At 36.7% G+C, this 26,079-nt stretch overlaps 1 long non-coding RNA gene across 1 annotated transcript in view; it reads left to right on the top strand.

Annotated features, from left to right (window-relative positions):
• Positions 1 to 14,572, top strand: part of LOC116786304 — a 52,610-nt gene extending 38,038 nt beyond the window's left edge. The window contains exon 7 of the long non-coding RNA XR_004356872.1: positions 14,314 to 14,572. This is a non-coding gene — a long non-coding RNA (uncharacterized LOC116786304). The remainder of the gene's footprint in view (positions 1 to 14,313) is intronic.
• Positions 14,573 to 26,079: the final 11,507 nt, after the last annotated feature.

Here is a 26,079-nt window from a genome sequence, read left to right as displayed (position 1 = left end):
TCCTCTGACATTTTCTGCATTCAAATGAGTCACCACTTTGTTTGCTGGTTCAAATGAGTCACCACATTGTTTGCTGGTTCATGAAGTTGCATTTGGGGATGCTAATTCCATGTATGCATTGCATATGGAACTATTTTAAAAGTCTTTACAGGCCTCTATGCTCACCTTGACTATTTTGGTCATGTATGTGTACAACTCATTATTAATATTGGGTTTTAATTAAAGCAGGCTTTTGATAATCCACAATCACTTTGAAATCCTCTTTCCAAGGAGGAAAAACTCCAGAAACTAAACAAAGAAATATTTTACAGGTCACTTTTAAAATAGTAGGATTGCAGAATGTGTGTGTCTTTCTCAGTTTAATGGGGCTGAAGTGTTTTGCTAAGCAGGATGAATTATGAGGAAGACCAAGCTCCTCCCTCTAAGCAATTGTAAATCTAAAATTGAGGCTCCAATTGAGGAAGTATGGAGAAAGAAAAGATAACAACCCTTTGTTAAATGATGTACATGTATTGGCAGAACAACAAAAGAACACAAAACCAACTAAACAACAATTCTGTACCCAAAGTTCCTTTCAAAAAAATCGTTCAGCACTTTCAGCTTTTTGCCGCAATTCTAGCCATGATCAGCAGGGGGCGATGTTGGGCTCTGGCAGTCTCCACGTGGGGGCCCCAGTGCACAGGAGAAGCTGAAAATGGAGATCTCCCCCCTGCAGAGAAGGGGAAGGGGAAAAGGGGAAAAAGGGGCTCTTCCCACAGACTCACGCAGTCAGTGGCTGTCTCCAACAGGTACTCCTCCAAAGGTTTCTTTGCAGATGGGTCAAGTCTCTCCGATGAAATCCCAGCAGGTCTGGGCCATGGGCAGAACAGGGCGCAGAAGAACAGAGGCGAACCGGGACCAGAAGCAGCCAGATGACCCGGATGAAAACAAAACAAAACACTGAAAATCCCTCCACACACACCCCCTCCCTGAGTCAGGGCAAAAGTGCCTGCCGTTTCCCCATGAGAAAAAAAATAATACCTCCCCCCCACCCCAGTCTTCTGAGGGCCATCAGTTTGGAATGCAGACTGCAGCCATTTCTTTTGTGTGTTGATCACCTCAGCTAAAAGAGCCACCCTCCCTCTCCTTCGTTCAACATCCCTCTTTCATAATGATGCAGGGGAAAGAAAAAAAATTCCCACTTGGTCTTTTAGAAGTAGTAAATCTATGACAATATCTTTTATACAGCTTTATATGTAGGTATAGACATTTATAATATAAAGGACATATTTGCATATATATAAAGTATATGTATTCTGTTTTCCTCAGTGTCACATGTCTACATATGTGCTTCCCCTATTATATATGAATAATTTATCTTTTGGTGGGTGCTCAGTTGCTCCTCTTGCAGGGCTCCAATAAGATTTTACTGGAATATTTCCCCTTCTACGCCTTGCCATTTCAATTAGTTTCCCATTCCATAGAAAACTTATATCTTATCTGATATGAATATGGAAGATGTGCAGTTAAATTTTGGTTTCTACAAACAATGATTGCTTGCTTAAATGTTCACAGAAAGAGAATCTAAAAGGGACCAAAGCATAGCTGGCATGAATTAAGATTTGAATTTCAACAGGCATTCATTGAAAGTTGTTTTTTTCTTTAAAGGCATTCAGTTCTTCTGATGCAAAGGATTCACCTATTTGTATAGGACTGTCTGAACCTTACAGATCTGAGTTACTGTGCAGGCTCACCATCTGTACTACGAAAAATCAAGTCCCTAACCAGAGATCTTCTCTTTGCATGCCCTTCCTCAGGGCTTGCTTTATTTCCACAAACTCTAAACCAGAACAAGTCAAATCAAACTGCTCAGTAATAATCACTTGAGGCCTTTTCGGTCACAGCCATCTGGGAGAAGATAGCACACAACATCATGAGGTTTTCTTTTGTAACAACTTTGTCATTCCTTTCACAAGACCATTGTGAAACACCATTACCAGTTCAGTAACCTCTAACATGCCAAATTGGCTTCAGCTGAGAACACACTGCTCTTTTGCAATGACTGTGTACGCTGATGTACCCTGTTTTCACACATGTAACTCACATTCCAGAAAAGATGAGATTGCTTTAAAAAGAATCAATACTTCAAAATAGGGCCTTTCATAACCTGAAAGTGCAAGGACTCCCATTGAAGGGAATGCAGAGAATTGCTGGGAAATAGTGAGACCTGGAGTAACTTGAAGTAACTTTTGCCTTGATTAATTTGCACATGTAGTGATTTTGAATTGCAAGGAGTTTTTGGTTTTGTTTTTAATGAGTTGTATATCATTATAATACCATATGTGTTCATCTTACCATTCCAAAGGAGGAAAATGAACTTATGACAGGATAAAAGAGAAGATAATGTAAATATATATATTTAAATATATACAAATAGGCATACACACTTACGTTTACATATATAGATATATTTACTAATATACATACATGCATATATGGTTATGTGTTTATGTACATATGTTTACATATTTATTTATATGTATGAAGCTTTAGGGACATGAAGAAAATTGAATATGAAGTACAAACACTTTTATTTCTGTGGACATTGTGAACCATTAATGATGTATCTTTCACAAATCCACAGGAAAGCCTTTTTTTTCCTAAAACTTTGCTTTCTTCCTAGGAAGGGGTAACCTGCTGCAGTATTTTGAAAACAGTTGATGGATCATGTGAGTTGTTCTAGAGAAGAGCTATGCTGTCTGTCAGTTAGATGGCAATATACAGCCTGTGCAAATCAAATTTATTTGGCTTTTATTTGCCTCTGTAGCAGCTGAACAAATATCACAGAAATTGAACTTGTCCTACCATAACTGGTAGTCTAATTTCTTCCAACAACCAGTTTCTTTGAGACAGAAGGTCAGTGCAAAATAAGTCTACGGTAGTGTGCTATGAGTATGTTGTAAGTGGAAGCCAACAGCTTTCAAGATAGGTAAACTTCAGTGAAGGATTTGGGAATGCTCTACTGCCAGTACAGCATGTAAAACCTGACAATATTCTACTTAGCAGTGGTTTAATTGTTACCTGTAAGGTAATTGGAAGAGATAAAAAAACACAGACCAAAAAGCTTCCTTAAAACAAACAAACAAACCTCTGAAAATGAAACACTAGGGAAAGATTAATGTCAGACAGAAAATTAAAACCTGAAAAAAAAAAAGAGTTAAGGCAATGAATAAAATTAATCTGTACTTGAAAATTGATTAAGTCTTGCTAAATAGCCAAAAAGGGAACTACCATATAGCCCTTACTGCCATAAACCATGAACTCTTACATTCATAGTCCAATTCTTCTGAAAACTCTTACTAAATCAGGTCTTTCTTTTCAGTCTGAAATCTAGAAGGTGTTTTGTCCTCTTGCCTTCTTCATCTGCTCACCTTCTTTGTCTTCATCTAAATGACTGATTTTTAAGTCCTGTTGAGAAATACTTTTTGCAATGTCTAAAAGCAGAGGAAGTGGGAATGATGCAGTTCAATGTGTGCCTCTTGAAGTGCAGATGGAAGCCAAGAGCTCTGCAGTTCGCATCACTCACTGCAGTCTTTGGGCTTCTTGATTGGTCTGTACCTTAAGTAAAATGTGACCTGAGGACTGGAAAAAAAAGAGCGTTACAACCCTGCTCCTGCCCCTCTCTCCATCTCTTCTTGGGGGATGGAAAAGGACTGTCTGCCATAGGATATGTTTGGAAGAGGAGTGATATCAACTGGTATGTAACTACATTATAGCGCTAATCCTAGTTGCAACATTTTCTATAATGAGGTTTCAAAGGTATTGGGTTAGTTTTATAGGCATAATATCTTTTCATGGTATTACATATAGCATGGAAAGATATATGTATAGCATATGAAATACAGTTTATGGCAGAGATGGTGACTCAACAGGGTCTGAGATGCCAGCATGCTCAGTGCACTAAATTTGACCTCTGTTGGTGATCTTGTCAAAACAAAGCTCCTGGAATTAAGTGTTTTGAACCTGAATGTGATCATTTAAGTGGAGGTGGCCTAATGATTTAAACGGAAACACAGTTAGCTAGCTACTGATGGCTGGTTAAGGATGTATTTTGACAAAACAAGCAAAAAGGTAGATAAGGAAAATAAGAAAATGCAGTAAAATCAGTTGTAAAACAGACTTTCTCCATTGTACTATTTTACTAATAGTATTGACTTTGCCAGCAAATTTCCCCCTGTCCTTTGTGACAAATTTAGTGCAAGTTAAAGCCATACAGATTTCAAAACCAAAGAGGAAATGAGCACACAGTATATGAGAGCATCGCCCTGCACTGCCCCTTTGCAGGGTCTATGGCAGATTTTGGAAGTCAGCAGAGCCAGGTACTGGATAAAGGGGTAGTAGTTTTTGCAAATTTCTGAACAGCTAGGAGTGCTCACTTGGGTTTTTGTGGCAGAGATTATCTCTCTGCTGAACAACTTACTGCAGTTACAATTTTAATGAAAATAGAAAGCTTAAGTGCCACCATTTTCCATATCACTTTTCCCCTAAAATGATTTATTGACCATTTATACATGATACATTCTCCTATCATGAATAACACCCTATATATTTATTTTCATGAATAATGACTACCATTTTAATTTTCAGTTTCAGACATTTTAATTTTCAGACAGAGTAGATTTAATTCTACAATGAATAAAACTGCCCTCAATATAGAGCCTGTATAAATTATTTTAGTATGTATTCCAGTTTTCATTTTGCAACCCAGATGCTTCTAATCTTAACGGAAATCTGTCAAATAAGATCTATTACATCACTAACCACCAGTTTCCATAAAGTATATTAAGACATTTTTCTATAATGTTTTTAAAATTTTTCTTAAGCAGTGTTGCCAGGAGCTTTTACTGAACCAATTGAACCAAGGAGCTTTTGACTTGGCTGTTATATCTGTCCATATCATATCTGTTTCATTCCCTGGTAGCTTATTTGTTCGCTTATTTGACACCCCACCTGTACACATATATCAATTACTTTATTTGAACACATCTCAATTACTCTACCCTTTTTTAGCTAAAAATTTAGATTTCAGCCATGTTAATAATTAAATATTGATCCCAGCAACGCATGAGCTTGTATGGGCAGATTGCGTATTATGCATTCATTCCTGAGTACGACACGACACCAAAGAGTCAAGGCTGTGAAGAATTCTCTTAGCAAAAGTGATCACAGTTCAGAACTGAAATCCCCATTACTTGCAAATGATGTCGTTCTGATATTAATGTTCAAGTCAGTACATGCTGTGTGCTCACAAATATACCTCAATCATATGCTGCAGAACTATTGAAGGAATAAGTGTGCATACATTCCTGTGTCTAGTATAAAACCCTAAAGCTTGCCATGTATAATTTCAGAATAGAATTAAAATGTTACAGAATGTGCACTAAATGTCTTCATTAAAAACAAGCAAACAAAACTCCAAATAGAAATTCCTGAACAAAGTGCATTGCAAAGCATTGAGTCAAATATCTTCATAATATATTCACCTACTTGTAATTTTAAAGAGCTATTGTTTATTCTTCAGACTCAGGAATCATAGAGTTCTCTCTTCCTCTTTAATAAGGATTTCTTTGTTGTAGCCTGACCAGAGTGTTCTACGGCATTACTCCAATCCCTATGTAAACATTTACAAAGTAGATTTTACATCCATTCAGAAATCCCAGATTCATGCACCATTGGAAAGTTTTGATGGTGGCATTTTAATATTTTTCAGGATGTTAAGTGATTGGGGATGGGAACGCTCTCAGATACAGTGGGGAAAGGGCAGAGAATAGACCTCTCTATAAAATGACCCACAATGTGAGCACCCAAGAGTGAATTTCAAAATGTCACAATAGGTTTTGACAAAGACAGAGAGGTAGAATCCAAATAAGAGAAAAATATATTTGGGTGGGTGCCTCGTTTTCAGTAAGACACTTTACTATCTACTACATTAGTTAATTAAATTTTAAATGGCAATAATTTTTGGAGCTAGATTCTACTTCCCTTTTCTATTCATAAAGCACTCTGCATTTTTTTTAGTGGAAAGACAGTGTTCTGGGGTAAAATATTAGTAACGTAATGTATTAAGATGTTTTAATCACAAGAGGGTATTGCTAACAAATCTGGCATTCATGCCAGATGTGCTGTATAATGGATGTACAACAATTTAGCATTTACTGTACCTTATGTATAATATTGATTAGCTTTCATATATATCACAATAATTACATCTATTTTGAAAGAAAATGGAAATACAGGACTGTATAGGAATTTGAATAGCTTTTATCTATGTCTGCATAGATTAGGTGCAATTGCAATTAAGGTGCAATTCCTTTCCTCACTCTAAAACAAATCAGTCATTTTTTTGAGAAAACAGAGACGTGATTGCTGGAAACTGGAGTTTTCCATTCTGTTATTTGAGCTATGAAATCAAAATATGTTTTAATAAAACACTACAGTCCATAAATTCAGCTGTTAAGCTAAAACAAAGACACCACCTACTGCAGGGAGGCAAGTGAAGCAATAAAGAACTAAACCTAAAGCCACATGATACTTTTTGTTAGGTAACAGCAAAGTAATTTGCATTATTCATTATATCCTGGGAAGACAAAAAATCCCCCTCCAAACCCCCAAAACCAACACATGAATAGATTGAAAAGACTAGATGGAATCTAGCTGGCTAACAAAGCTGAGATAAAGTAAGGGAAGCAAAGAAAGCAAAATCAAATGTAACAAGGCTACAAAGAGTTCTAGAAATATCTAGAGAGAATAGAAGGAAATCACTGAAAAGTAACAAAGGGACTGTATAAGTGAAGGCTCCAAGATGGGTGAAAAATGTTCAAAACTACCTTTTCTTAGTTTTCAGTATAAAGGAAACTTATGAAAGTGAAAATATTATGCAGGAAGACAGGAAGCTATTACAAGCAATGGACCAGAATTGTGCTTCACTTGCACACAAGAGCCCAATTTTCTGCCTTCTTTCTCATGTTGAATAATACTGTGGCAGTTTGAGACCCTCAAAAATCCAATTTCCAAGTTCAAGCCCCCCTCCCACAATTTGCTTCAGTGTGAGAGGGTTTTCAGACAAAATACAGCTACTCAGCATTGGGGGAAGGGGAAAATACTTACAAGATTTATTTACATATATATATAGGTAACAACTATCTCTTCTATGATGAAATAACATATTTACATTAGATTAAATTTCTCTTCGAAAAGAGTCCAGGAAGAAAAGAGAAAAGTCTTTTTGTCACTTTTCAGGTCACAGCTCCTTCAAATTAGTTTCTGTGGTATTAGTTAGCATCCTTTATTTTTAAGGCAGCAGGTTTGAGTATTGCAGTCAGAATTTTTCTGTTCTTACTTTGTGAAAATCCCAATTCCTCAAGCCTGAGCCTTCGTTAGAGACTTTCACTCCTCTTCTCTGATGCTGCTGCATTTTGGAACTCCCTTCAAATGGGAGTCCATCCCTCTTTCCAGAAGAGGGTCTCTGAAAGGGGTTTTGGGGAGATTTAATTCAGTCTTACCCCCAAAACAGTCTTCATTGAGTTTTCTCTATTCTGTTGCCAGTTCTCCCTCCTTGCAGGAACATCTCTGCGTCTCTCTCAGACGGCTATGTGCCATCTCTGCTGCTTGTTCTCTCTTTTGACTCTTAGCCACAGCTCTCCACTCTGCGCTGTCTCTGCCGCTGCTTTTCTGTCTTCTGCTGCCCACTCACAGCAAGGAAATTTTCTCCAGTTCCTAGCAACAGTACTTGGCCCAGTTTAATACTGTTCCAAGCTCCTGCAGCAGCCCCAGCAGGGCTCGCTGGCCCCTACCCTCCTTGTGGCTCAGACCATGGCCGCCTCCTTTTCAACTACCTCAACTTCCTTCTCTTCCGACCTGTACCATATGTTGATTTTTACAGTAGCGAAATGTAGCTTCTGATTGGCCCTGGCACACCAGGAACACCACCTCCTGGGGTTAAACACTTTTTCTAACTCCAGGGGAAAACACTTTTTATCCCAGGACATCTCCTTATATTGCAAGTAGTCCTCCAGCTACTCAACAGAAGGGAAAAAAGGAAGCGCTGGTTGGTCTAAGGATGGCACACAGAGTTACAAAGTGTAATGCAAGTACACAGCTCTGAGAGCATCCCCCAGAATCTCTCAGTAAAATTTTATGACAAACATTACCTGAAATGAGTATCTGTGCAAACTAAATAATATTTCTCCTTAGTTCAGGTATGTTGTGTTTGAAATAGGAGACAACCATTGCAATGCATGGTGTCTTTCATACTATCATACAATGCTGTGTCATGGGAGATTTAGGTTAGATGTCAGGAAAAGGTTCTTCACTCAGAGGGTGGTGAGGCACTGAAACAGGCTCCCTAAGGAAGTGGTCGCAGCACCAAGCTTGACAGAGCTCAAGAAGCGTTTAGACAATGCTCTCAGGCACTTGGTGGAATTCTTGAGGTGTCCTGTACAGGACTAGGAGTTGGACTCGATGATCTTTGTGAGTCCCTTCCAACTCAGGATATTCTATGATTCTAACACCCTAGCACCACGAAAAAACACAGAAACCATGCTTCGGGATATTAACAAGAGCAAAATGAGGCACCATCCCTACATTCACTTAGATTCTACTCCAAATAAAATATAATTTTGTTTAAGAGACTAAGCATAGTGTGAAAGAGTATCTTAGAACAATTATGTGGATGCAAACATCTTCACTCCCATATTTTTGGTTCAGTAGAATTTCTTTTTCATTTTGCTTTTAAATACTTGCTGTGTTCTTGTGTATTAATGTATCCTCATAGATCCAGGTAGAATCTTTTATTAAAAAAAAGTTTCAATGCAAAATGCCATTACTGCCTAATTGACACAAATAGTCAAGAACATAAAACCTGCTTAAAATATAAAGTGTTTTGACAGCATAATAACACTCCATTTTGGCATTTTTGGCTCAATGGGATTTATTGTTTTTAAATGACTTCTGAAAATTAATTAAAATATGAGTAAAAAGCACACAAAACTTAAATTCCAAACAAAATGTTTCAGTTTTATCTAGAAAGAATGTTTGACGTGAAGCATTCTTTTTCTAATATAATTTTATGAAAGATTTGTACATTTGGGGTTTTCAATTAAGTTTGTAATGGGAAAAGTACACTTTATGTCCAAGGTTTGGGACAGATCCTGATCTTATTTCCCCTGAATAGATAAAGACTGCACATTCACAGGCTGATATTAAAATGTGAAATTGATAAAAGTGAAACGTAATTAAAACGTTTACTGATTTTGACATGTTTATGCATAAAAATTGTAGGAAAAGGTGAAAGTAGTTTTAAAAATTTGACATGCTTTATTAAAAAAAAGGCAATAAAACCTGTCTGGATTTCATGTTGTCCTGGTTAGAACAGCTGGGACCAATTCATCACTGAATGGGTATAGCCCAAACTGTGTATTCTATAGCCCTCCATGCCATTTCCCAGAAACTGTTGTCAGTAGAGGCCTGCGAGGTGGGGGGGGGGAATGTTCCTGAGCACCCTCATACCCTTTTATGGAATGAACACCCTCATACCCTTTTATGGAATTCCCCGCTCTGAGGGGAGGACTGAACATTCCTGCCTGAACTGGAGAGTATATAAACCTGGAGTTTCGGAACCTTTTTACCACTTGTGGGATCCAGAGGAGGACTGCAGCTCATCGCTCTCAACCTGCAGCTCACCACCACCCTCGGCCGGACTACAATTACCACTTTCGACTGGACTGCAGCAGCTCTCCCACCAGCAGGTTTTTTCCCCTCTCCCTTTGCTTTGGACTCAAGGGGGGGCCCAGGTAGCACCGCTTTGTTTGTGCCCCGGGGTGCTGGGTTGTACATTTGGGCTTTGTGGGTTAGTGCCTGTTGCTTGTCTGTATGGTCGTTTTTATTGTATTATTTTATTAAATTGTTATTCTGACTTGTAATCTCTCTTTGAGTTGGCTTGGTTTCCTCTGCTGGTTAACTTTTAAACCAGCACACATGTATATATATTATATAGGTCATAGAATTTCATCAAATGAGTCCTGCAACAGGACAACAGCTCTGCACAGGCTATGGGCTGTCTCTTGATTTAAGCTCTTTTAAATTAAGAATGTGCATGCTCTTAAGTAAGTAATTCCAAGGATTCCTTGCTTTCTCTGTTAAAAACATTTAAGGTTTTCCTAGAACCTAATTCCAAGGCATTAAATTTTGTTATACTATGGAGCCTGTTACTATGAAGAATTTTATCCCCATTTAGGTTTCTGCAGATCAGGAGCAATTAATCTGTATTAACCAAAATAATCGCTCAGTCTAAAATGGATATTCCAGATGTCGGATAATACTTCTGACTATTTTTTCTGAACTCTTTCTAGTATGTCAACAGTCTTTCTAAGCGGAAGATAAAAACTTTAAATTTGAGCAATGTAATTGGTTTCCAAAGGTAACAGACTAAGGAATTAGTACTAGTCAATAAATGAGGAAATGTTTATTTTAGGAATGTCAGCAGGGAGCTTTCAGAGAGGAGTTTGCAATTAGACACTGACTGAGGAAAAAAAAAGAAATACAGTATAATCTGCATTTTGATGTCTCCACAGAGAGTTTGATATGTAGCCCATGGTACTGAGTGGGACTCTTCCAGCTGACTTGAACGGCTTTGTGCAGGCCTTAACTGGATCAGGAAGTTTTATGTAAAGCTGAAGAATCAACTAAGGACTTTACCAAGCTCTGGTGAAAACAGAATTTTGCGTTCTGTTTTTCACTAGTCATGCAAGCTCTGAAGACAGGCAACAAGAATGCTGAAAGGATTAAAGACGTGAGGAACCCGAAAGAGCCAAATGCATGCAGTTTAAAAAGAAGAAAGCTTAAGATATGCACAGTTACTCTGTAAATTCCTTCCAGAAACTGATGTATCATCCTACAGTTTCTCTGGGAATAACCTCTCCTCAGCTTGTTAAAAATACAAAGTATATACAATGGAAATAATGTGATGTGTGTTCTAATGCAGAACCACTGTTCTTTTTATGAGAAAATTCCTTCTCCTCTTCCTTGTAATCTATTTCTCAGCTGGGTCACTTTCAACTCGGCTCAGAGCTTTGCAATTGAGTTCAGTAGGAGAAAAATAATTGCCAGTTATAAGGATTAGTTTCTTTAAACTCTGGGTATCAATACTCCTGCAGTACAGAATGAAAAGAAGAATTTGTGTGAGTTGGAGAATAATGAAACATATTTACTTACTCTGCCCATGATAAAAATAGAGCTGAAATCTTGGTCCCAATGAAGAGTAAGAGAGAATTCCCATTGAATTTAGTAGTATCAATCATTGAATTTTTCATTAACTTTTATCATTTTTGCCCCTCAGCAGATCAACAATGGCAAAATAGTCAGTGTAATTCAATGCACATACAAAATATGCAAATAAAGCCCTTGGCATAACAAGCTCTTGCATAACATAAAAGCCACATAATGCAGTAAGGGATAGGCAACATATGTGCATATATACATACATACAAACACCCCTTGTGGGTGTCCAAAGCTACAGAATGTTCTGGGAGGGACAGAACCTAAAGAAATTTACCAATTCCTGTGTTAATGCATTATTACTTATTTCCATGACATATGTATATATGCTCAAAAGTTCAGTATTTTTATTTGTCATAAAATACGCATTCTTATTTCCTCTGTTCTTCTTATCTTCCTATTATGAACGTAGATTGTTTAAATGACTGTAAGTTATAAGCTGTTCATCTCAGGTACCAGACATATGTATGTCTACCTATGCATATATAAATATATACCCACCTTGAAGAATTAGAAATATTTGAAAATCTTGATATTCTGTGACTGCTTTGAATTTTCTGTGTAAAGTCACAAGGAAAGAGCCCCCAGATGATAGTTCTGCCAGATACCAGGGACTTCAATCTATTTGTAAAAAATACTGCACATACTCTTTTTTTTTTTTTTTTTAAGGGAGGATAATTAGCTATAGCTCTTTGGGAGCCCAGTAAATATTACTATCAAAATAACGTGCCATTACATTTTTCTCTGTTTTCTCACAAGTGAGTATGCAATGAGTATATACACTCAAATATCCTACTAATGGTCACTAGCCTATTTTTAAGTATAAAAATAGAAAGTATAGCTCCATAAGTATAAAAATATCTCCCTAATTGCAAAATCTAATATATTTATCTTGGATTTATTTCTCATGACAGAAGTCATTGAATTCTTTATGAAGACAGCCAGAACTCTGTTGGCAACATACTTATGTTTCATAACTAAAACAAAAATGACAGTAACACTAAGTAAAATTGAAAAAAAAAAAACTTTTACTAGTTTGTAATGTCTCACCAAACTGGTGTTTTACTACTCATTAAAGTCAGTTATCTGCGGGAAAGATATTTTACATACTTTAGAACAATATCTGAAAAAAGTCAGATGTTTGTTACTAAGCTTAACCATGATGTGAGTTCCAGAGCTGTCATTAAGGGCCTTTTAAAACTATTATGAGTCATTCTGAGTAGTCCTTAAATTTTCCAAGATGCAATTTGTGAGTTAATTTCTGTTTGCAATAATTTTCCTTAGGAGAAGTCACATTAGGAGGAGTCCAGTAAGAGCATCTATTCCATTTGTGCTTGCCCAAGTTGTTCAACAACTTTGGAACAAGATGCTGAATTCTTTGTAAATTTTCTCACTTGTAAAGAAACAGAAGCCCACACATGTTTTTTTTAGAAACACGCAGTGGTAAGTAGCCTTAATATCTGTTATAGGAGTGTTTAAAAGCTTCTACTGCTCAGGAAAGCCAGACTTCATCAAGGAAGGCACCACTGAGGAGTGCATCAGAGTTACTAGAGGCAGGCTGTGAGAATGATGAGGCTTTGATAGTAGGTTGACTGCAGAACTGCTTCTGACACAGCATTAACTCTTTTAACATTGACATTTACTTAAACAAAAGAAAATAAAGCCTTAGGCAGGCAAAGAGAAGCCCAGACAAGGCCTGAAAAATGCTGGGGCCAATGCTTTTAGCTTTGCACAGAGCTAGTGGCTACACCATAGCTAACTGGCTGCAGCCTGTGCCAACATTGGCTTGGTGTGGCAGCTCTTCACAACACAGTGCCCAGTCAACAGCATCTCACAGCCTTTAAGCAGGGTACCAGTGTTGGAGATGACCTTACACTGACCTTTAATTTAGTCTAAACCTTGCTTATTTTTGCCGCATTGATACAGTTTTCTTTAACATATGTTTAATGCTGTATTTCACAGGCACTGATCTTCAAGTATGAAATACTCTGTATAAAAATCTGAGCTGATATTCACGTAGAAAATTTATACACAGTATTAATCAGTCACTTTTCACCTACCTACAGGCCTGAATGACAAGATTACTTCACTCTACAGGTTATATTTTCCTAATGTAGCTGTCATGTTCAAATAGACATGTACAGATTGATTCCATTTTCAGATTTTCTCAGTAGCATACATTGGCAAACTTTGCATAATAATTACTTCCCAAATAAACAGCTGATGAAGACTGACATTTTTCACTCATGGTGCATATTCTGAAGTCTTCAAGTGATGTTACTGAAGCCCAGTATAGACACTATGCAGTGTGATAAAATTGTGAAGAATAGAGCTGTATGCATATTTACCTAAATAACTGATCTACTGAAAGATTAAAACTTATTTTGGAAAATAAAATGACTAGATAAGCATTAGACTGTTGAAATGTACTAACTAAAGTGAAATGCACCAGAGTGCTGCTTATGATCTCTTTCTTTTAACAGGATATTTAGTAGCAACAGGTGATAGCAACATTTGTCCTTCTTGCTAATAAGCATTATATCCTGCCCTGAAATGTATCTTTATAGCTACTCAGAACCGTAAGGGTCTGATAAAAGATTAGATATTGAGAAAAATTTCTTCACTGAAAGGGTGGTCAGGCATTTGAACAGACTGCCCAGGGAAGTCATGAAAAAGAAAAAGGTGGCATTACATCATCTCTGGAAGTGTTTAAAAAAATGAGTGGATGTGTCACTTGGAGATATGGTTTAGTGTAAACGCAGTGGTGCTGATTTGACAGTTGACCCCATGATCTTAGAGGTCTTTTCCAACCTTAATGCTTCTATTATTCCATGACCTATAAGCTTGCCAGAGCCACCAGTAGAATTCACTTATAAATCAGGAAATTAATTGAAAAGGTATATACAATACCACATTGTATTATTTATTGATTTCTAGCATCACTTCTAAACTAATAACACAGTTTATATTTTGATTGTATGTTTACATTTCTCTTCACAGAAAAAGTCTGCAGATGTTTTAAGTTTTCAGCTTACAGAGGAGGAACCAAATCTGGCAGTTGAGGTAATGCAATGACCATGTCTCCCGAAACACCTTCTGCCAACAACATCTGGTGGGTTGCCATCCTTACTCCCTGTCTTTCCAATCTGACTCCTTCACAGTTCAAGTAGCAATGACTCTTAACAGCTTGACCCATCTGAAGGTACACGTACTTCAGCAGAAAATCGTGCACCAGAGAGTATATCACCTCTTGCACTTCTTTCACAGTTTAATGAACAGATCTCCCCCCATGTTATTTTTGCACAGATTCTGCAAGGGGTTTTGCATAGGTCTCTTCTTGATAGATGGAAAACTCTTTGTCTAAACTCATTAAAATAAGGGCTGAATATTTTTCTCTCTGATGAAAAAGATGCCATTACAAAAAAGAAGAGAGGCAACACAGAGAAAATGTATACACTATATTTTACTACATGTTTAAAATGTTGACTACCCATAATGTGCCTTGGTAGCTTCACAATAAAGGAAATTCAGCACAAAACTTAAAACTTCCTCTAATATTATAGTGATTTTCAACTGATTGCAGGACTGCTGAAGCAAGAGTCTTAAAACTAATAGACAAAACTTGAGGTAACTTCAAAGAGAATTTTGTGTAATAGAACTTGTCTCCACTTTTTATGATTTTCTAGTACCTCTGAAATGCTACTACTACATTTTACTGGAAACCAAGGTTCATGTCAAAATGTTAATTTCATTGTAAAATCAAGACAGTAAGAATCATAAAGTGCCATCTGCATAATCATATGATCACACTATCACATTTCCGTTTTTGGGTGGAGAATACCTGTTTGATTGAGACAGTCATATCAATCCAAGGTGCAGAACCTGTGTTAGTCCACATGAGTGAAGTTTCAAATAAAGAGACAGTAAAATTGGTTATATGGAAGGAGAAATATGGATACGCTCATAAGAAGTAGATGGTGTAAGATGCTGTTGCTTCATCTCTCATGGTAGTATGAAACTACCTGTGAAGTAATTTGCAGTTATATGCTACAGACAGCACAAATTACAGGAGAGAAAATTATTTTAAATTATAATTATTTCTAGTCCATATATAAATATTATTTTCACATGGCATGTGATTTTTGCCTTGCTTCTTTCTTTCCCATCAATTTTCCTCCAAAAAACTATCAGAATAATAGTAGCAACAATTAGAATAACTAGTAAAGTAAAATAATTTTAAAACAAATAAACCAAACCAAACTCTTTCTATTGATAGAAATACTCTCAAACATGACAAAATGTGCAAATTTAATTTGCTTCATAGAAGGAGTTGTTACTAGATGAGTGCTTCAATAGCTGACACACAGTGTATCTTGACTAAATAGCTGTTTGAAGATACAAGTGGCTAGAAGGAAGCAATTGTCCTCAAGGTGGCCTAAATACTACATGCTGTGTTAGGATTCATGGGGTTCTCTGCTTAATTTGATCATTTTTAGAAGAGCACAGACTAGATTCATCAAAGCAAGGGATAAAAGAGATTTTCCTTTTTAAAACTTGGATGTGGAGCTATTTTAAATTAAACAGTATTTTAATAAATTTAGTTTTAATTCCATTAATAGTTTTGCATTTTGTATTGGATGAGTGGATGACTGCTAAAGCAAGAATGATATGAACAGCTATGTAGTAGTCTATGTATAATTTTCAAATTTATAATAGAATTTTTGTGCTAATAGTTGATAGAAAAGATTATTAATTTTTGACTGTCTTAATATAATAATAACAGGGCCTCTTAATACCAAGGTTTTTCCATACATGATGTGATTTGAATGAGACTGTAGACTGCTGTTTGGGCTTTTAAATTAATAAAAGGATAAGATAGTGGCGGTCTGAAAAATAAAAGCTAGACACGATCCCAGTATGGGGGAACTGTAATCCTTTATTGAACACGAGAACACAATTTTAAAGGCTGGACATGTTAATGAAGGGGACAACCTATGTTAATTGGGGAGTTACACAAGTTTTTACTGCAATATCCAAATAGTTAATTTTTCTTGTAGTAGGATTACATGGAGGATAGAGGGATTACAGGTGTTTAGACATGGTTTTAACAATCATCTCAAAAAGTCCTTTCTTAATTCTTCTTGGAGCCAGGTTTATATCTTCGGTTTGTACATCAACAGGTCTCTGGACAAGGGTCCAAATTTCTTCAGATCACAGGATGTTTGTCAACCGAGCTTTCTTTTGCTGAAAGCTGGGTTTGGGCTCCCACACAAGATTACTCTAATTAGATCTCTTTCAGGATTCTATCTCAGTTTATGAGGACCTATAATTGTTTAGACCAAGGAACTAAAAATGTAAAAGAAAATCATGACTATCAAAGTTTTAATGGGAATACAGTACAAAGAATGAAATTTGGAGTTTGAACATACTTGAAAATGTCAGGATCCAATAAAACCTGGGAGTGTCTGCACTGAAAAACAATCACTTGTCTTTTGGAACCCATTATCTGGGTGACATCTGGAGTTTATTATAAGAGATTATTTACTCACATAGGAGACAGCTTTTCTGTGAAAGTAAATTGTAGCAGTTGAAAATGTTTTTTTCAGCATTGATAGGCTGTTTTTATATGTATGGAATCACTATTACAGTTTCCTTTGGGGTTTGTAGCTCACATGTGTCCTGCCATATTCTCTGGAGACTGATGTGCCAGCTAAGCTATTTTTTCTAAGTACTTGGACTACAATGTGTTTGGGGAGTGGAAAAGGGAGGAGAGTGAGTAGCATGTAGTTTGGAGTTTCAGTGGGAACACTAAGTTGGAGAGTACCATTCCTAAACCATGACAATAATACAGTCCATGAAGGAGGTTGGGGGCAGAACAACTGTTGTATGTTTTATACTTAGGAAACATCTTGATTTTTCTCAATATGAATGAAAATTCCAAACACTGAAAATTCCACGCAGAAAGATGCCTTATTCTCCTCCTCCAGAACATCATCAAAAGTGATGATTTTTTAAAACCTTATCAGAAAAAAAAAGATATAAAATTATCTTTTTTTTGGCAACTCTAAAAGTAACATCAGGACTGAATCTTCTAAACTTGAGATGAAGAATCAGGTTAGAATATTCCTGTTACAGGCACAGAACACTAAAAATTAAAGAATAACAAGGAAGTAATTTAAAATTTTCTTCAAACTGCTTCTTACCATGGTATAATTAGACATATATTTACTAATTGTTGACTATTCCCAAGTTTACTAGTGCTTAAATTACCATCTGATATGTCAGTAATGTTGACTCCACATTAAAATCCCCTCTGAATGTTCAATTAACAGACATCTAATCTACAGACTTTTCAGGCAAGTGTAACAAGTATAAAGAAGCAGCAATTGATTATAAATGCATTCAGACCATCGTTACCATTGAAGATATTTGTCTTTCAGCTGACATGAACTTTGAAAGGCATGCTCATCCACATGCTTCACTGCCTTTGAACACATGTAAATTATTCTATTCCAGCTACCAGTTAAGTACACTTGTGCACAGAGAAGTCTGTAAGAATAAATGTCTTCCAGTATTTTAAAGAGAAAATGGCAGAAGTCCTGTCCATCAGAGGACAACAATCCTGATTGTTTATCTAATGGAGATAGAGCGTTATTGTGGAAGAAAGATGGGAGAGCAAGATACATCTTTACTTAAGACGTCTCAGTACTGTATCTACTTTTTTCCAAAAGTAAGGTTGAATCAACAATGAGAGCTAGGCGTGTAAATGACATTAGCACCTTCATTCAATGCTTGCGTGTTCAAAAGAGTATATGAAAGGCTATCAGAGGAGATTGCCTTTTAGATTGCTATTCATTAACAGAGATCACAGACAAGTGCCTGTGAAAAAGTACATGAAACAGTATATATCTAGGAACAAGACATGAGGGTGAGTGAGAAAGACAAGAAAGTAAACACAAAATAAATGTCATCAACTATTTTGTCTTTTGATAAACTAAAAGCAAGTGGAGGTTTTTCTTCTCTGGTAAACATGATGGTTATGGTACACATTATTTTTTCAACCTACTCAGACAACTGATGGTCTGATGTTAAAACCTTGTTGTGGGAATGCTACTTTAAAGTTTAGAAACAGGGAAAATACCAAATTTATCATAAATATCTTTATTACAATATAGAGTCTTTAATGGAAAGTCTCTTTCACCAGACAAGTTATTTTCCTCAGTCTTTAGCTGACGCTATAGGTACTGAATTAGTCTACGTAATGTTCTGAACCCTGGGTTTTAGTACTCAAAAATCATTCATTCTGGCCTATCCTGGTTGTTTTCTACTTTTGAGTCTTTGAATCATACCTTGAACATTAGTTTAACCAAAAGGTTTTTTGATTTATATGTATATACAAGGCACACAATTCACTGCACTCTTAAAGTTCATCATTTTACTGCCAAATAAACTTTATTTTAATATTTGGCTAGGCTTTGAATTAAACACAGGTTTTATGGTTGCAACCTTTTAAAGGGGTAAATGTGCGCTCATATTCCCTTAAAATTTCTGTCGTTTTTCTTTCTTACATCAAGAAAAATTGCCTTCTATAAAGAGTTTTGCTAGCACAACTTCCTTAGTGTCTATAGTATTGCATAGCATGACAAGGGCTCATTTACATAGATGAAGCTAAATTTCCCTTCTTTGTTTGCTTTCAAATCTGTTGGGAGCTATGTCCATACTACTGATGACACTTATTTAGTTATTAGACATTAAAGAAAAGAGTTGTGGAAAAGCAACAAACACTTTATGAAATTACGAGGCTTTTCAGAGAATTCATAGTAGACATTTTCAACAACTGAGACATATTGGAGAAATTATTCTTCAGAGGCCATGGATGATTTACAGCTGAAGCGTAAAGGCAGAAGGTGAAAACTATTCTGTTCATCTCAGTCTCTGCCCAGCCAGGAATTGCCACATTTTCTTCAAATACCTGTGTAGTTCATCTGTACCTTTTTGCTGGTCACTCCACACCAATGTTCAATGGAAGGAGGCAGTATTAATGAGTAAGAGCTTGGAGCAAATATTTGCTGGCTGCAAGTTGATGACAATGCACAGGTATCAGTGAGTTTTGGTAAGTGTATTTACAGAATATGTTTCACAACTTCCTTAGGTATCACAGTGAGGAGTAGATTCCTCAGGCAGGTGAGGACGGAAGAGTCAGAATATCCTGAATTAGAAGGGACCCACTAGAATCATCAAGTCCAACTCCTAGCTCTGCATGTGTAATGACAGCAAGATAGACTACAGACTTTGTTTCTAGAGGAAGCAAAGGATCAGTCTCACATAATATAAATATGCCAAGTTCACCACAAATCCACTGACCCCAATCACCCTTTTAATGGTCGATTAGTTAGCATGTTTAATAACTTTATTCTTATTCTTTTAATAGAGTCTTATTAATTAATTTTCTAATGGTCTGTTATTAATATAAGTTCTATATAATAACTAAATCCTTCTCCCATAGTTTGAATTGGTTTATGCTTTCTTTTATGATGCTCTCTTAATTAAATTATTGCCAGATGCTCCCCTCCCCTCCCCTCCCCTCCCCTCTCCTCCCCTCCCCTCCCCTCCCCCCAAGAAGGGGAAGGGGAAAAGGGGAAAAAGGAGTTCTTCCCACAAACTCACGCTGTCGGTGGCTGGTTCTGGCCAGGACAACCCCAAAGGTTCCTTTGCAGGTGGGTCCAGCCTCTCCGATGAAATCTGAACAAGTCTGGGCTGGGAGCAGAACAGGGCGCAGGAGAATGGAGGCGAACCGGGGCCAGAAGCAGCCAGATGACCCGGCCAAAAACAAAGCATACTTCGAACCTTTTGTCTTTCAGTCTCTGCCTGAAAAGGTTTTTCCTCTTTCTTAATGATGAAAGTTTAAATAAATAATAGAAATGAGAAAGAATCAAGACTATGCTTATCTTTTCTAATGCAGAGCTGCAGTGCTATATTTCCTAGTAGTGCCACTGAAATTAACAGAAAATATGTGGGACAAGGAGATCAAGAGCAACACCTATCAGAACACTTAACAAAAGTAGTCTTTAGCTAAGAATTTTTTGGAAGAGTAGGAATCCCCATTTGAGTGCATTTTTTGCAGTTTTCTGTATCTTTTCCTAATCATTACCCACTTAACCTCCAGAGTGATGTCTGCTGATTCTACTATCAGAAGGTAGACTTTTGACTTCATCTTACCCACTTAAAGTATTTTTTACTTTCCATTACCAAAGATGTTGGTTCAGGACATTCATCATATCCTTAAACCCCACTGAAATCTCACACTAAAAGATGTGGATTTACTGAGCTACCACCTTCATCAGGAATCAGAAATCAATCAGAGCCAGATATAGAGGCTGAACAGCCAGGTTTCCATCTTTCCAATGTGCAAAGCAGATTTTTCCTATATAAAATGCAGGACACCATACACCTTGCTCCTTAGTGAGAGGTCATTATTGAGATTTGCACATATATGTTAATTGCAAGTTTAGAAATTACTTTTGAAAATTATTTTGAAATGCTTTGTTTTAGCAGATATTGCAGTCAGCCAAACAGCTGATTTTACAGGCAACAGTTTGAAAATTGGCAGTTATAAAAATCTTGCTTTGAATTCTAAAGTGAGAAACTTGCTATGGATGTCATTGAGAGAGAAGAAAAGCAGTAAACCAAGACATAATTTCTATAATGTCACTTCTCTGACCATAGCCACAAATTAGAAATGAGATGACAGGATAAAGAATATCCAAAATATTACATGAAGTGAGACATCTACAAATGATTACAAGGAAAAATTGACTTTATTAGAAAGATACGTGCTTTGATCAGTGTTAATGAACTGTATATGAAAGGTATGGATTTCAAAGAAATGATGGAAACCACAATACTGGAGGAATGTAATCAGGCGTGAGGCTTTTTGCCACACACTCCTTACTTAGTAGAAAAGTAATGACTTATATGCCTGGAAACTGTTATTTTAAGATTATTAATTTTGAAGCACTCTTAATTACTCCTAATAAAGTTACTTTACTGTGGACACAAGCAAACAAAATGCTTAATTCATTTTGTTGTTTATATTGCTCCCTGAACTCTGAAACCTGCAATCCAGCTACAGTTGTGAACGCCAAGTTAAATGAGTCTTCCCATAAACATGTACCAATTGATTAATCAGCTTTCTTAATAATCACTTGTTTCTACCATGACCACAGTGCTTGAAAACAAGCAGTCTGAGAACAGTGGATTAAATTTGCCTCTCTGAGGGCATGAGTGTGATGTCTCACATTGCTGAGAAAGCCCTGCTCACAGAAAAAACCCAGATGCTGATACTGCCTTGTCTATCTTTATGTGTTTTCCAGTAAGTGCAAAATCTGCAGCTCTATGACAAGAAATGCTGCACACAAAAAGTATTTCTGGACCTCAGTCCATATACTGTACATACAAACTAATATTTACATCAGTTTTATTCAAAACCCTTGACCCACTTCCTTTGAAATTCTTGATCTCTTCTCCTACTTACTTGTCATTTACATAATCTTTCTCCAAAACACCTTGCCTTAAATTGTGAGGCTCTCTGCAGTGTTTGTACCATCCCTGACGCAAGCCTAAGGGGTTCGTGGAAGTCTCAGGTCTTCTCATCATTACCTTGACGGCCACCATGGAATTTACCTGTGAGCTAACTCTGAGTCTGTTGTTAGTCAGTACATGATGTTCCTGACCTCCAGATGTGCCTCTGAAGCTTTGTAGAGCAGAATCAAGAACATTTCCATGGGCCAATGCTCGTATTCCAGCGTTTGGCACTGCCACTGTGAGCAAAATAAAAGCCTGCGGTGAATTGACTGCTGAAATGCTTCTAAACTGCTGGCAAATCTGAGGGCAAAAAAAGATTTTTAACACTGTAATTCAAATCTTAAGGAAACAGCTGTTGTCTCTGAAGAGAGAGGCTGAAAAATGAATTGGTGAAAAATATAGTTAATTTCCTTTTGGCTTTAGGGTGAGTACTTCACGCCTTTTAATATTAGTCTTACTTTTTTAATATTAGTCTTACAGGAAAGCTGATCTAATCTAACAGCCCTTCCAGTAAAAGGGGAAAATCTTGTTGTTCCCACTTCCTTTACCCTCTTTTTCTTCCTCTCCTCTTTTCAGCACTATCATTTTCTCTTCTTCCCTCCCCAGCTGTGCTGGGCTGCACAGCTGAGCCTGAGTCAGCTCAACGAAACTATCTGTAGAAGTGAATCACGTCCAGTGAAGCTGGTAAGAGAAGTAGAAGTCTTGGCTAAATCAGTGCAAGAGATTTACTTTCATTCTTCACAGTTTTATTTATTTTCATATATATATGTATATAAAATGTTAAAGTAGTTCCTCTATCATATTTACTTGTTATTGGTCAGCCATTTGAGCTTTACCATTGCAGGAAAGCAACACAAAAGGGTGTCTTTGTATTATTCTTGTCTTTTGCCTTCTGGAGATCTCCACAGCTATCAAATAATGTAGCTGTATATCAGTGTCCTTTCTTTTAAGCATATAATATAAAAGGTCCTTAATTTATCGTGTCATTTTCAATGAAACATTAACTGAAACAAAGCTGTTTACGTGCCCTGATAGCCCAGTTTAGTGGGAAATTTTATCAAACAGTTTTTGAATAATGGATGATGATAACAAATGCCAATAGACATGAAATAGAGGAAGGGCCTTTTGTATGAGTAAACACAGAAGTATGAACTCCTGCTGATCAGGTTTACTGCTTGCATGCTATTTATTTGCACATTTTCATGGCAGGAATCAAAGAGCACTGGAAATTCAGGCTCAGATCATCAACTCTTTTTATTCTATGGCACACAGTGTCATTCATACAGCTGTCATTTTTAATTGCTTGGTGCTGGTCACTCAGACACATAGTGAACAATAAGAAAGAAACCAGAAGAGTTTGTTTAACCATTGCTGTTTTCAAGTAAGTACGATAAGAAATCCTTAGACATAAATGAGAAAGAAAACCTACAGTTATATGTAAAAGCTGATTCCTGTTACTGTATGGAAAACCCTTTAAAAAACTATGCTTTTATCTCTGGGTTTGGCTGTTTGGTTTTTTTTTTTTTTTTATAAACTGTTGTGTGTCAGAGTGGGAAGAAAAATGAACAAAAACACTTCACAGGGCTCAGCTAACAGGAAGGAATTTTAAATGCCATAGATGAGTTTTGAAAGAGCATGCCAAAACGTAACCATGGATATTCATGGCTACTTCAAGAAAACATTGTTTATCATTCTGTGGGTATCAAGGTCAGACTACATTGTTTCTTCTTTTTTTCAGGGTTTTCAGTGGGAGACACTTGAGCATTTGATCTCCATTCCCTGCACAGAAAAGGAGTACAAGAAGTGCTCGGAACAGAGAGACAGAACTTCTGGGACAACAGGACCATGGGTGGTGCTTCCAGGCAAGAAGCATCAAGAGCTACCGGTTAATTTGTAGAGCTGCACAATTTAAAAATCACATCTTATCCACAAACATTTTGCCTCTTATTTTCTGAAAACAATAAGAGGCATACAGAGGTCTCAAAGCACCAACAGGTAACAAAAAAGTTAGAAAGTGATAATTTTGTAAATGACACTTTTTTTCCCTTATAATCGTGGCTGACAAGATTGTTGAAAACTGGTACTTTCAGGTAGGATGTAAGTAGGCTGTAAATCATTGTTTCATCTCACTTCACTGTTGAAGGAGCTAATCTGCACGGCAAACTAGTTGAAAACACTAGTTTAAAGTCCTGCAATTTAGTAAAGATGATCAGATTTTGATATTTTCAAAGGGACACGTTATATAGAGATTGATTCCTCTCCCCTTGTCTCTGTTAAATCATGTGAGTAAGCATCAGTGACATGGCCTCTATCTCCTCTCTCATTAAAATAGAACTATTAAGGTTGTAGCAGAATAGGAAAAATGGGGGGAAATCCTGGATCCTGAAGAAAATAAGAGACAAAAGAACACTGCAGATTTGCATTGGGATAAAATGCCTGAATGCCCTAAGAGTACTATTCACAGGAAGAAATGCAAATTGATTGTTGAATAATTTTAACAAATTCTAGTGCTAAAATAACATGGGAAATTGCATGTGGGTCATTCTGCATAGGAAGTGCAACAGGAAGATAAATAATTCAATTTGGTATTTTTACTTTTGATACAGGATGTGACCAGAATGGATGGATTGTAACAGCAGAAAAGAAGAGCTTAGTATATAAAATGGGTGGAAAATTCTGAAGGCTATCACTGCAGCTCCTTTTAGCCCTCAGGCAAATCACTGACTGACTGTCAGCTGACTATTCAGCTCAGACTTAGCCATAAACCTTTTGAAACATGACTACTAATTTGAATGTAATTGTCCCTTGATTGCTGGCATTCCAAATGTTTTTGTTGTTTTCAATGGCTCAACATGAGGATATTTGCATTTTCTATTTTATTTGTTTTTAAATAAAACTGATTTGTAAAGAATAAACTTTAGAAAAAGCCAGATTTCAGATTTCTTTTGCCCATTTTGAATTCTCTACATACAGACTTTCATATGTTTTTGCTTTATTTTTTTCACAGTCCAACTTTTATTATTTTCTGTTGAAGCTGCATTTTTGCAAATGAAAACTTTGCTGTGAGCACTAAGAAAATGAGGAACATCTTTCCTCCAAAAGTCTGGTTTAAGTGACTTGCTTTGAATCACACGGTAATCTGTGACAGATGATGATATAAAATATATCTTCTAAGTTGGCATTACACTGGCTTAACTGTAGGAATAAAGCCCATTGAAAAACAGATTGCTGCTTCAGTCTTGGTATAAAACTGAAATTATAAAATTGCATGATGAATTGCTGAGTGTCTCAGAACAAAAGACTTCAACTACATCAGAAAGAAAAAGTTCTCTCTGGATTTATTATCCAAGTCATTACCTTTATGGAAATAAAGGTAACGATCTTACAAGAATTTTTTTTTTCAAATAAACAATTTTTGTGCAAAGCAATCCTACCCAATAATTTTAACTAGTTTGGCCTTTTAGCTCCCTCAAGTCCACATTTTTAAATTTTATAGCTTGAAAAAATAAGATTAAAGTCTTAGTCATTTTATGACTAAGTTGAGATCCACAACTATTTTCTGGGCATTAGCCACCTTGTTCACTGTCTGAATACAAAAATTCAGGTTAGGATTGCATAATTAATGACTTTATTATAGTGCCAATAGAAAAGAACCCCGAGTTAATGTTAACCTGTTAAACAGGTAATGTTAAACATCATCTTTATTTATGGTATTTCTCAATTTTAAGTCGTGCTTTTTCAACATTATTATCTCATTTTTTTTCATCCCCGTGAAAAAGTAAAATAAATAACCATATATTTAAAGCTTCCTTTCCTACTTAAATGTATTCATTAACATGCTGAAAATAAGGGCCTGCTTTCTCCCTTATCTCTGAAAGTAAAGAGCTGATAACTAATGAGGAATTATTAGTAATAGGTGAGACACAGTGTGCACTGAACTGAGCCCACCCTTTAATCCTAAAGTTCATCTGCCGGGGCTGAGCGAGCTTGGATGGTGGCAGCGAGGTCCTCAAGAGGTAGGTTTGTTTAGAGTGACCTTCTCTTAGATGGATGGCGTTACAGGGCTGATTGAGCTCCATCTGCCTGGGTTTAGAGTTGTCCTTCTCTTCTGTGTGTTCTGGGGCTCCCCTCTCATCTCCCACGATGGCAATGTCTGCACAGGCAAAGCTCCCATTTTCTCGC

This window comes from Chiroxiphia lanceolata, chromosome 4 (assembly GCF_009829145.1).
Source record: "Chiroxiphia lanceolata isolate bChiLan1 chromosome 4, bChiLan1.pri, whole genome shotgun sequence".
NCBI classification, from domain to species: domain Eukaryota; kingdom Metazoa; phylum Chordata; class Aves; order Passeriformes; family Pipridae; genus Chiroxiphia; species Chiroxiphia lanceolata.
This window is presented reverse-complemented; position numbering and strand designations above follow the sequence as displayed.